Below are 12,768 nucleotides of genomic sequence, written 5' to 3'. Positions count from 1 at the left end.
AACTTACCAGTCACCTCTAGACGTGGGGACGAAGTCACCAGGACAGGAGTCGACAAGCCAGCAACCATGCAAGCAACTTTCTTCAAACCTCAAAAGTTATTCAAGTGATTGGCTTTAGGATATATTTAATGTTCAAAAGTGTAAGTTCAAGACAAAATACAATAGTGTAGGTTTTTTTTTGGAAATTCAGAGGACTGTGAATTAAGGAAAAAGGATGCCAAATTAACATGTTGCCTGCACCCTGGAAGGCTAACGTCTAAAAGGCATACATTTGCAGAGATGGAACAGGTGGTTCTAGAGTGTGTGTGAAAAATAGTGAGTAAATAAGTGGTCCTTTATACAAGTAGGCCTAGCCTATTAGAGGATTGTTGCATGGGTCAGGGTGAGTGAGCTCAGGTGAGTTCCTGTTTTGTGCAGCAGTTAGCCTACAGAGGGATTGGCGTTTGTATTAGTGATGAACTCCAAGCCTCTGAGAAAGATAGAATGATCTGTTTTCATTGACAGTGTTGCTCCGTAAAATTCCCACAGACCATTTTGTGTCCTCATATACCAGCAGCAGTAAAAAAAAAAGTAGTTTCGCGCTAACTGCTCAACAAATGTTTTCTTGAAACCGCTTAATGAGTTTTTTTGGAGTTGTTCACACTTGATTGGTTCGTTTCTTTGCTAAGTGAAATGGCTGTATGGCAGGGAGCTCACTGCACCCACAGCAGATCCAAGAGCCATGGAAAAGACTGACCCAGTCACTATGCCCCCCTCAATTAAGGGTCAGTTGTCATTTGAGATGAAAAAAAGTAGTAGGGGCCTTGCATAAAGAGTGTGGCCACCAAAGATGCTGGCAAACTGTCAGGGCTCGAGTGAGCAGAGAAACAAGTTGGTATTTGCCTTTGTGACATTTATTGCCATAATGTAGTGAATGTTTGGCTTTCTCATTTAAAACTCATTTAAAATTGTCAAAGACATTTTATGTAAGTTTTATGGACATTAAAGAAGTCGAAGTCTAAGTCTAAACATGTCAAATAAGAAAGAAGCACATTGAAATGGCACACAACACAATTATTATCCAAAATGTTTTGGATCCTAATTGTTGTTATTTTCACTCACCACACCATTAGCGAACAAAAAGCTGACAACACACAAAACATATTTACTTTCTTTGCATCAGCAGAGATGAATGCACAGGTCACTTAAGGTTACCTTGAGTCAGTACTGCATTTACGTTATTTTAGGTCAGGCATCACAGACATGTAAAGTACTGTCAGCAGTGCAGTCAAGGACAGTAAGTCAGCAGAATGATTAGAGCCCATTTCAGAAGTGGTGTGCCTATTCAGGCCCTCCAGTAAGAGGAACTGTTGAGTTTCTGCAAAGGCCTTCTTTCTGGAACACATAGTCTGTACACCCATCAAATAAATTCACAAAACATTTAGCCAACAGTGGGAAAGAAACATATTAGTATTAAGGACATACTGTACAAGATTGACAGTAGATAAAAATTGAGAGTAGACAGCATTCAAAGTAGAAGTTGTAGAACAGCTTATTGCATATACAGTGTACTCAAATGGTTGCGATAAGGTAAAGCAAGTGGTATTTAGAAAAGTCTTTTATCCAAAGTGGCATATCTTTTAATAGCCAGGAATCAGAAAACCATACAAATGATGGGATTTGTTTATATTATGAACAAATAGACTGGCAAACAATCTGCAGGGTGTACCATAACCTGGACAGAAGTTCTGAATATCACTTGGGTAGAAAGCCGCAGCTGTTCTGTGCCAGTGTAATCATTTTCCATCTGATGTCCATCTCAGCCTTGTCTCCATTATTCTCACGGAGCCTAGCACCTCCCCCAAGCAGATGATGATGCAACGCATCTTCATCACAATCACACTATCTAGTACCATTCATAATTTTTGGGGGCCAAGCAGAAAAAGCTGTGAAGGCTTCCACTGTGTTTTCACCTTTTCTTCTTATTATTAATCTGCCATTGGAGTCTATGGCAGCCCATAGAACCATCTGGTAAAAAGTTGTGAAATTTGGCACACTGATTGGGAATAGTCCCATGTTTAATTGCACCAAGGTTCATGTCAGCACCTTAAGTGCTGTAGCGCCACCAACTGGTCAAAGTTGGATGTGCGTTCAGACACATTTTCATGATTTTCAAAATGGAGGTATCATCGCAATCAGTGGAACAAGCCAAGTTCAATGCACTCTATGACGTGAATTTCTGCATGCATATCGGGTTTTCCACCATTTTGGTTTTGATCTAAAACACCAAAAAGCTTACAAACAGATATGCCTTACCACCGCATTGCTTTCTGGAATGATTGTCAAAAGCGTTTGCCTGTCACAGCCAATCAAATTCGGCAGCAAAGCCACCAAACACGAAATGAGCTGATATCTCTTATCTGCAATGTTTTAGATAGATACTTTATTCATTTTAGGCATCCAGTAGCTTATACAACCATAACACAACAAACACACATATGCACATATATCTCACATACATAAAGATCACTCACAGAAATGTATACATTTAAAGGAGCATGTGTATTGATTACTAAAGTTTGGTATGGACTGTGGACTGGATGTGATGCATTGACCATGTTAAAGGTGCTATAAGCGATGTAACACGGTTTCTAAGCTAAAACATTTTTTGTCACATGCAGCTAACATCACCTCACCATCTGCTAGTTGCCTGTGTCCCGAATACACAAAAAAAACGTGGTCTCCGTTAATGGTAATTTTGATACCACAGGTGAATAGAGACCTATAGTCAGACAAATAGTATGAAAAATCTGTTTTTTATTTACAAGAGTAAATAATTTAAAATATTAGAGTTTTATTTACAACTAGAAAAGCATTTCCTGAAGGAAATACAGTGCATGCAAAGTTGTTGCTGGGTTGGTTGCTAGGGTAATTATAGTGGTTGCTATGCTATAAAGTGGTTGCTAGGCTGTTGCTAGGGTAATTATAGTGGTTGCTATGCTATAAAAGTGGTTGCTAGGTTGTTGCTAGGGTACTTAAGGTGGTTGCTAGGCTGTTGCTAAGGTAATTATAGTGGTTGCTATGCTATAAAATTGGTTGCTAGGTTGTTGCTAGGGTACTTAAGGCGGTTGCTAGGCTGTTGCTAGGGTAATTTTAGTGGTTGCTATGCTATAAAAGTGGTTGCTAGGTTGTTGCTAGGATATTTAAGGTGGTTGCTAGGCTGTTGCTAGGATTATGATAGTGGTTGCTATGCTATAAAAGTGGTTGCTAGGTTGTTGCTAGGGTCATTATAGTGGTTACCATGCTTTATAATGTGTAAATAGTAAAAAAAGTAAGAATAGTTAAAAGTTATTGAAATTGGGAGAAATAGAGAGAGGGATAGAGAAAATGAGGGAAAGTGAAGAAAAGGAAGTGAAAGAAAGTTGGGATTAGAAGTGAGCTATTCAGTTGAATGGAGAGGGACACAGAGAAGAGGTTCATTCAAGTTGCTGCAGGCAGTCAGTGAGAGAGCACAGGTGCAGTTGATTGCATTCTATTTCCTTAATAGCCTATTATGATGTCATAAAGCCATGTTAAGTAATTTTAAAGTTTAGTTTTTATTTAATATCTCAAAAAGTAAAAGTCGTAGAAATATGAGCAAGTCATAGAACGAAAATTTGCAGCCAGAGCTACGTGTCGAAGTTTGAACCAAGTTTCTACGATAAGCGGTTCAAGCCAAATTAGGGCCTGGAAGAATAATAATAAGTCGGAAGAAGCCCGTGGAATAACAATACAGTGCATTTGCATGCACTGTAATGATGCGCATCAAGGGAGAGACAGCATGACTTCACCTAAAGATCCATCAGCTGCTCTAACTAGACAAGGAAATAGTTAGGGTTTAAGTATCCTTCCAGGCTGACGGGAGATAGCATTGGTCATCCCATCTCACATGGAATGGTAATCCATTCGGAAGTATCATTGAGTTACATCAATATGCTAACTGATTCCATCATCCCAACTGTAAAGATCCGAAGCTTCCCGAACCAGAAGCCATGGGTGGATAGAGAAGTGAGAACGGCATTAAAGACACGCACCATGACTTATAATGCTGGGCTTATTTCAGGGGATATGACGGATTACAAAGCAGCATCTTATAGTTTACGTAGAGCTATTAAAGATGCTAAGCGGCGCTATAGAGACAGAGTTGAAGCTGATTTCTTGGAGGGTGATCCAGCACGAGTGTGGAAAGGACTCCGAACCATCACTGGCTTTGAAAGAAAGTCCCCTCCTATGATGAATGTGAGTAAAGCCCACCCTGATGAACTTAATGCTTTTTATGCTCGCTTTGACATGAAAAACACAGACTATATTGGACTAGCTGCAGCATGTGAAGCAAATGAGGATGCACCTTTCTGTGTCTCTGAGGTCGATGTGAGCAATGCCTTTAGGAGGGTTAATTGTAGAAAAGCTACTGGACCGGATGGAATTTCTAACAGGGTTTTGAAATCCTGCGCTGCTCAGTTAGCTCCTGTGTTCACTTATATCTTTAACACATCATTGGCTCAAGAGACAGTTCCTACTTGCCTCAAGCAGTCTGTTATTGTTCCAGTACCGAAAAATGTCTGAATGACTACCGCCCAGTAGCCCTGACGTCTACAGTGATGAAGTGTTTTGAGAAGCTTGTGAAAAACATTATCTGCTCATCCCTCCCTGCCTCCTTCGACCCCCTCCAATTTTCTTACAGAGCCAACATGTCTACATAGGATGCCATCTCAAACCTCATGCACACCACCTTAACTCACCTGGGGAATGGGAATTATGTGAGGATGCTGTTCATTGACTTTAGTTCAGCATTCAACACGATAGTACCTCTCACCTTGGTCACAAAGATGAAGGCCTTAGGACTGAACACCACCCTGTGTCACTGGATATTTGACTTCCTCACCAACTGTTCACAAGTGGTCTGACATCTGACTCATTAACCATCAGCACTGGTGCTCCCCAAGGCTGTGTTTTGAGTCCACTGCTGTACAACATCTATACACATGACTGCAAAGCCAACAGTAGTCATACCTCCATCATCAAGTTTGCAGATGACACAGTGATCTTGGGCCTGATTAGTAACATCAATGAACAGCTCTACTTGGATCAGGTTGATGAGGTGGCACAGTGGTGTCAATCTAACAGCTTGACACTGAATATCAATAAAACCAAAGAAATGGTAGTGGATTACAGAAGGCAGCAGCAGAACTACAGTTACACCCCACTAATGATCAGCGGGCAACCTGTAGAGAGAGTCACAAGTTTTAAATACCTTGGTGTCCACATTACTGAAGACTTAACATGGACTGTTAACACTCAATATGTTCTGAAGAAGTCCAGACAACGACTCTACTTCCTTCGTCAGCTAAGGAAATTCAAAGTTTCTACATCCATCATGAAGGCCTTCTACACTTCAGCGGTTGAGAGTGTTCTAACTGGTAGCATCATCACCTGGTATGGGAACTCCACAGTTAGAGATTGTAGTACTCTGCAGAGAGTAGTGCGCTCAGCTGAACGTACTATAAGAACTCAACTCCCTGCTCTACAAGATATCTATTCCAGAAGAGTACTCCTAAGAGCCCAAAAGATTCTGAAGGACTCTTCTCATCCTAACAATGGATTATTCCTACCGCTGAAATCAAGAAGACGCCTATGTAGTCACAAAGCCAGAACTGAGAGACTCAGGAGAAGTTTTTATCCCCAGGCCATCCGAACTCTGAACTCACACTATACTGACTTTGCACACATTCACTCCTCAGCACTCTCAAACATTTCCCAACTCTGAACTCACACTATACTGACTTTGCACTCATTCACTACTCAGCACTCATGACCCCCCCCCCCCCCCACCCACACACACCTACAAGACTTTTAGCACTTTTACATCCCTCTCCCTATGCTACAGACCTTTTATTTATTTTCTTATTTCATCACACGTCAAAACACACAAACACATATCTGACTTTCTCCAACTTTTGCACATCTCCATAGAACTTTTTATTTATTATTTTTGATTTCTCCTCCATCTACCCATGTCCTTGATTGCCTAGCCTTTCTGCCCCCCCCCACCCCCATCCCCAACACACACACTTACATCATCACTGTCATCACTTCACATACATACAGCACACTGCTTGCTACAGTAAGCCTCCTCTACATACTTGCTGCACACTGCCCCCCCCCCCTACATACACAGCACATTGTCTTCAGGATCTTCTCCAACACACATCCTCTACATACTTACAGCACACTGCCCCCACCTACCCACACACACACTACACACAGTCACTGCTCCACTCCCCTCCCGCCCACACACACATCTTCACTGTCATCACTCACATACATCATACATACAGTACTCTGCTTGCAATAGTAAGTCCCTGCCCCCCCCCCCCCCCTACATACACAGCACATTATTTCATCAGGAAGCTTCTCCAACACACACCCCCAACATACTTACAGAACACTGCCCTCTCCCCATATACACAGCACACTATCCCATCTCCCCTGTCATCCCCCCAACACACACACCAAGACCCCTGGCAGTTGGGTTAGCCCCTTGAGCCGTGGATCTGCCCAAGGTTTCTTCCTTGGTAAGGGAGTTTTTCCTTGCCCCTGTTGCTCTTGGGTGCTCCTTGTTGGTGCCCCCCACCCAATCCCAATCCTCCCCCACCTTTTTTATGCAGCCCTTGCCACTTAATCTACTAAACCCCTCTTCTACGGCACTTTTTACCCCCCCCCCCCCCCATTAATGCACAAATAGGCTGACACCAGACATAATTTCACTGCATTTCTTACTTCCAGTAACTATATGCATGTGACAATAAACTTCCTTGTATCCTTGTATCCTTGTAATCCGGAGCAGATAGCTACTGACGCAGCCATGCAGAACAGTGAAATACTGCAAAATCAGAATATTCCCGCTCTAAATACATAGTCATAAATAAATATACACAGGGACAGTACAAATATCATACAGTCATTACATAGAATCTTACTTTTAGTGTCAAAGTGATCCACTAGAGAGAAATGCAGAACTTTAAACCACATATTGGAATATTGGACATAATGCTCCATTCCACTTTCTCTCAGTCCCCCTTTTTCAGCCTTTATGGCTGGGACATTTAATCACATACTGCCACTGGGGAATGCACAACATAAAAATGATTATACAATTGTTTCATAAAAGTTACTCAGATCCAAATAAGCAGGTACATGACTAGATTTAACTGATTTCTTCATAAGTTGTGAAAAATAGCTACACATGATTAGTGTACAATAGCAAACCATCACGACAATCAGAACAAGTGCTAGTAAATCAAAAAGCATATATTTGGTCCATCCCCCTAAACTATCCAGAAACTCGTCTATATCATTTTGCCAAGAGGTTGGGATAATCCCATTATTTATTTTATGGATCTCCACCTCAGATTGGTGTACCACCTTTTCAGATTATCAACCAATTTAGAGGCATCAGGACATAAACCACTCATGAATATAAAAATAATAAATTCTGAATCCAATACTCTCACCGTGGACAGCCTAGGTCCAAAAAGTGGCCACAAAACAACTTGGGCAAACTTGCCCATAAAAACATAAACTGTTCCAGCAAATCACCGATGAGAGAGTTTCAATTGCACAGGAGGGAGGGGGAGGGAGTAGCGCTCTGTTTTGTTTGAACGTCAAAAGAAGTGACCCTGCATCACTTATAGCATCTTTAAGGTGTTATAGTAGAGTGTGTGCAATGGTGGTAGTACAAAAGTGCAGTGCAATAATGTTGCTTAAATATTAACTATGCTTATGAAAAGACAATAATGTAAACATATTAGAATTGCTCAACAAAGAAGGAAAATAATATACTTTCAGAACAATATAAAACAGGGAATACGTTATAAGATGTATATGTTATGACCAGTCCAGATGGAGGGCTAATATACCCTGTGAAACAGTCTGGTGGACAGCAGACAAAGTGATATGATGGTAGGGGCTTACTGTATCAAAATCAAATTTAGTACATGGACTCATGACACCATAGTGAGGAACTATAGTGCACAAGAAATTTGGTGACCTTTGACCTTTAGAGGGTGCTAATATGACCAAAAATGCATTTTGGCTTGTAACTGTTGATGTTTGGATTAAAAACATACTAGCTGTGTCTGTTAAAACTCTGGGAGGTCCTAAGGCTGACACATGCCAACTTTTGATGTCAACCTAATCAATCCGGCCATCATATTGGATTTTATAGAAAATGCGAAAACATTTTCACAGGTCACAAATTTTGGTCGTTCGTCACAAAACTTGCCGCAGATGATCTTCAGACTAAGCCTTACAAATGTCTTGCTTTCAGCCATAGTCCAAAGCGTTCACCTGTTACAGCTAATGGAAATCGGCTGCATATTTCAATGTCTTAATGATGACTACCTTATTATCCAAACACAAATCTCATTATGCTATGGTCTGCCACGGGCTATTCAGGGTAAAGAAGGGGGGGAGGGTCAAGATTCTGTGTGGGTCTGGGACACACAGCTGGAAAAACTGAAGTGGCTGCAAAGGTCCTCAGCTGCACAGCCGCTGTAAAGGTCTGTGTAGATTGGGCAGTGTTTACTAGTTCAGAAGGTTGAAGACGTGGGAGTTTAGTTTATAAAGCTGGACATGTCATGGTCCCATTGTCCCAAACAGCTTGAGCCACGGATAGTTCATTCAAAAAACTTTCACGGATAGTTCATTCAAAATCATGCAGGCCGTTGTCATATTTTCAAAATTTCAGCCAGAGTCTTGCAGTGAGGTCTATTTGTAGCTAGAGTAAACACATGAGGTATGCGCAGAGCCCGCCCAAGCCTACCCTTATTAGATTGAGTCTGCTTCATCAGCGCTCTGGAGATTTAGGCCATAGCTACAGTACATATTGGAAGTACATTAACACAGTGCAAACATGAATCCTGTCTTATCCATGTTTTTGTATCCCACCATATATTAACGTTTAATTAATTATACACATTAAGGATGGTAAATGATTTTAAATAAACGTTCTATCAAAAACTGATTTGGATAACTGCTTTGGGTCTGTTGCAGAACATGACATTGTTACCAACTGTGTATGACACACAACACACAATGTAGTGTGTTAAAACCAACCAGATATGTGAGTTATTTAGGAGTACAGAGTTGACCAAGCCATGAGGACGTCATTGCTTTAAAACACAGCCAGGGTCCCCCCTAGACACAACTGTTTCCTCACCTAAATATGACCCCAATAGTTGACTCAAACTAGGGGGTGATTACCTTTGCAAGATCCCCAGTAGATAGGAAACATCTGTCTGCCATATTCATTATGAAGTATTACAATATCACAATTATTGCATCGTAGTGAGATACAAAGTCATTTTAAGGTATCAGCACATGGCTTCATTCAGACACTAAAACACTTGTCTGCGGGGCTTTCAAGTCCAAAAGTTACCAAATGACCAACTTCTCTGTTCATTAGGAAACTACATAGGCCTATTCAAACACATAATGCCCTACCTTGATTAGAACCTTGTTATGGGAGAACATTTTTACATTGTGTTTGCTAAAAATTACTATCGGCCGATATATCGGTTATCAGTTTTTGAAAAACTCAAATGTTGAAATCGGTATCGGCCCTCAAAATCCCATATCAGTCAGGCTCTATGGGAGATGGAGACAAATTGACATACACACATGCACACACACACACGCCATGCGGTACATCTAGTTAAAACAAATATATGTAAAATCCTTGTGACTGTAGATGGTGTGACTGAGTGAATTAAATCCAACATATCTTGAGAGTGGTGCTGTGGCTGGATCACAGGTTGTACTGATCATAAATATTTTGTGTTTTAATGCACGTCAGACATGCACTCTTAGACATTTAGAAAGGCAACAATTAACTGGAGAAAGGGAAGTGGATTCAAGTGTTTTAAACAGAGATGGAGTGACATGCAGGTTCATCTCCCGTTCAGTGTTAGCATTTAAAGAAAATGGTGTTGGTAGACAGTCCTGGCTCTGTAAATGATTAAAAAATGTTGTGTCTCAGACCATACACCATACACAATACCATACACAATTCAAGCCAATCAGCATGAAAAAATAGTGTAAATTGAGTTTGTTGAGGTGAAATATCCACAACCTTTCGAGAATTTTTAAATTATATTTTCCACAGATGACATCATGATGTAGATGTTCTGTCTTATGTCTCAGACAATACAAACCTCTACAAAGAAAAACTGCATGCTGATTTCTAATATAAGCACAATCTATCTATCTATAAAGCAAGAAGCGTCTGTGTGTGTGTGTGTGTGTCTGTGGCACGCATATCTCGCTGACCGTTTGTCAGACTGATTACAAACTTGGCAGGTGTCTTGCTACAGGCATGATTAAGTGCACTGCCGAATTTGACGTTGTTTGGATAAGAAATGCAAAAGATATCGTTAAATAGCCTATATTGGTAAAAGAAGCACGCATTGGCTTTCGCCGCTAGCCACTCCCCTTCCCACACAGCACTGTAGGACTGTAAGCTACCAGTGAGGATAGAAGCAGGGCTTTGGCAGAATTGGATCAGTGTAGGTTACACGGGTAAAAACTTGAGCGAGTGCAAGATAACTCCACGGATTTGGCAACAACACGCCAACATGCCAACACACACAGGTATGCTATATGCAGTGGCTCTTCAAAATGACGTAAAAAATGATGTGCAATAAGCGGACACTTCGAATAGCCCAGGCTACTTTGGACTGTCTTTAGACTTTGAATAAGCACATGACAATTCAAACTGCAAGGTCCTAAATTGAAACGAGCGATAATGGTCCCGAATCAAAGAACGTCCCAGAATGCCACACATGCAAAGCATAACCAGCGACAAGCAACGAGTGGCAGACAGTGTGATGTCACTTATGAATAGCCCAGGTTACTTTGGACTGTCTTTAGACTTTGAATAAACAAACGACAATTCCAACTGCAAGGTCCTAAATTATCTGTAGGCCTATTCATTATTGAAGGCTTACCTGGAATTATGTTTTTCCCTATCATCCTATTTTTAAAGCAGGCCTACCTGCAGGCATGTAATTGGGCTACAGGAATAGCATGTTTGAACGGGCACTGCACTAGTTAAATGAAAATGTAGATGTGGATAAATTGAGAAAATAAAGGAGCACAATTAATTCTACATGAAATGAAATAAGTAAAGAGACAACAAATCAAGATAATTGATGAAACAATTTCCATCTTCTCCATTTCCTTTCTGCTCTAGTTAATTTATAACTTTTATCTTTGATGGCTTTAATCTTCAATGATTACATATAAAGAGACAAGATAGGCTGCCATAGGATACTGTTAAAAAGCTTATGCTGAACTCTGCCCCAACTGTAGAATTGTTTCCATGAATGGGAAGCAGGGGAAATACATTTTTGATTGTGAATAGTGACGTATTAGAGTTGGCCACTTGCTACGCATTGACAAAGGGCTTTTAAAAAGGGCTGAAAAGACATACGGTGAAAACAAGGTTAATAGAAACAGAACAAGTTTCTATGGCAATGTTGGTTCCAGCGAGAGGAAGAGAATAACTAACCACTTATTCATGTTTTTCAAAGCTTTGTATCAGGGAAAAGAGAGTGTTGTTATGAATGTGTGGTTAAAAAACATGAAATAGATAAAAGGCAAGGCAAGGCAATTATATAGTGCATTTGATACACAAAGGAAATTCAGTGTGCTTTACACCACCATCTGAAAACAGAAACAAGCAGTAATGCGTAAAAGCATGAAGGACAAATACAATCATGTAGAAAATGAGTTAATAAATTAAAATACATACAAAATATAATAAAAATAAAGTAAAAAGTTATATAACAGATAATTAAAAGCCATAAAATACATAATTAGAAAATAAAAAAGCACATTCAGGTAAAATAAAATAAATAAATACATAAACAGGTAAATACTTTACATCAGCTTAGGAGAAGATACAGTAACTGCAAATATTTTAGTCTTAAGTATTTAAAACTGGTAGCAGTTTGGCATACTTTATGTCATCAGGGAGTTTGTTCCAAAGCTGAACCTCATTGTACCTGAATGCTGCTTCACAATGTTTTGTTCTGACAGAGGGTTTTCTTAACAAGTGCTCTCCTGAGATCTTTATTATTGCACCTTTATTGTTGAAGCATGTCTAGAAGGTATTTTAGTCCCAACCCATTTAGAGATTTATACAGTATGCCAAATATATTACTTCAGTTTTGTCCTAGCTCAGCTGAAGAAGGTTTAGGGACATCCAATTGTTGATTCACTCAATTGGATAGACCTAACCAATTAGAGCAACGAAATAGCTTACCGTGAGCTGTAGGAAGAACACATGAACCATCTTTCTTCTCCACAAATGCCTTAACACTGTTTTCTGGTCTTTTGTATAAGCTATTGTGCTGTCAATATCTTCTACAACACCTGATAGCGAAATCTAAGACAACAAAATAGCGTGGGGCAGCCGCGGCCTACTGGTTAGCACTTCGGACTTGTAACCGGAGGGTTGCCGGTTCGAACCCCGACCAGTAGGAACGGCTGAAGTGCCCTTGAGCAAGGCACCTACTGTAACCCCTCACTGCTCCCCGAGCGCCGCTGTTGTTGCAGGCAGCTCACTGCGCCGGGATTAGTGTGTGCTTCACCTCCCTGTGTGTTCACTGTGTGCTGAGTGTGTTTCACTAATTCACGGATTGGGATAAATGCAGAGACCAAATTTCCCTCACGGGATCAAATGAGTAT

Source organism: Alosa pseudoharengus, unplaced genomic scaffold, assembly GCF_046254945.1.
Source record: "Alosa pseudoharengus isolate Yale_2024_CS ecotype anadromous, Long Island Sound unplaced genomic scaffold, YU_APseudo_1.1 YU_APseudo_1.1_scf_5, whole genome shotgun sequence".
In the NCBI taxonomy this organism is placed as follows: domain Eukaryota; kingdom Metazoa; phylum Chordata; class Actinopteri; order Clupeiformes; family Clupeidae; genus Alosa; species Alosa pseudoharengus.
The sequence above is the reverse complement of the archived record's forward strand: the minus strand, read 5'-3'. Positions refer to the sequence as shown.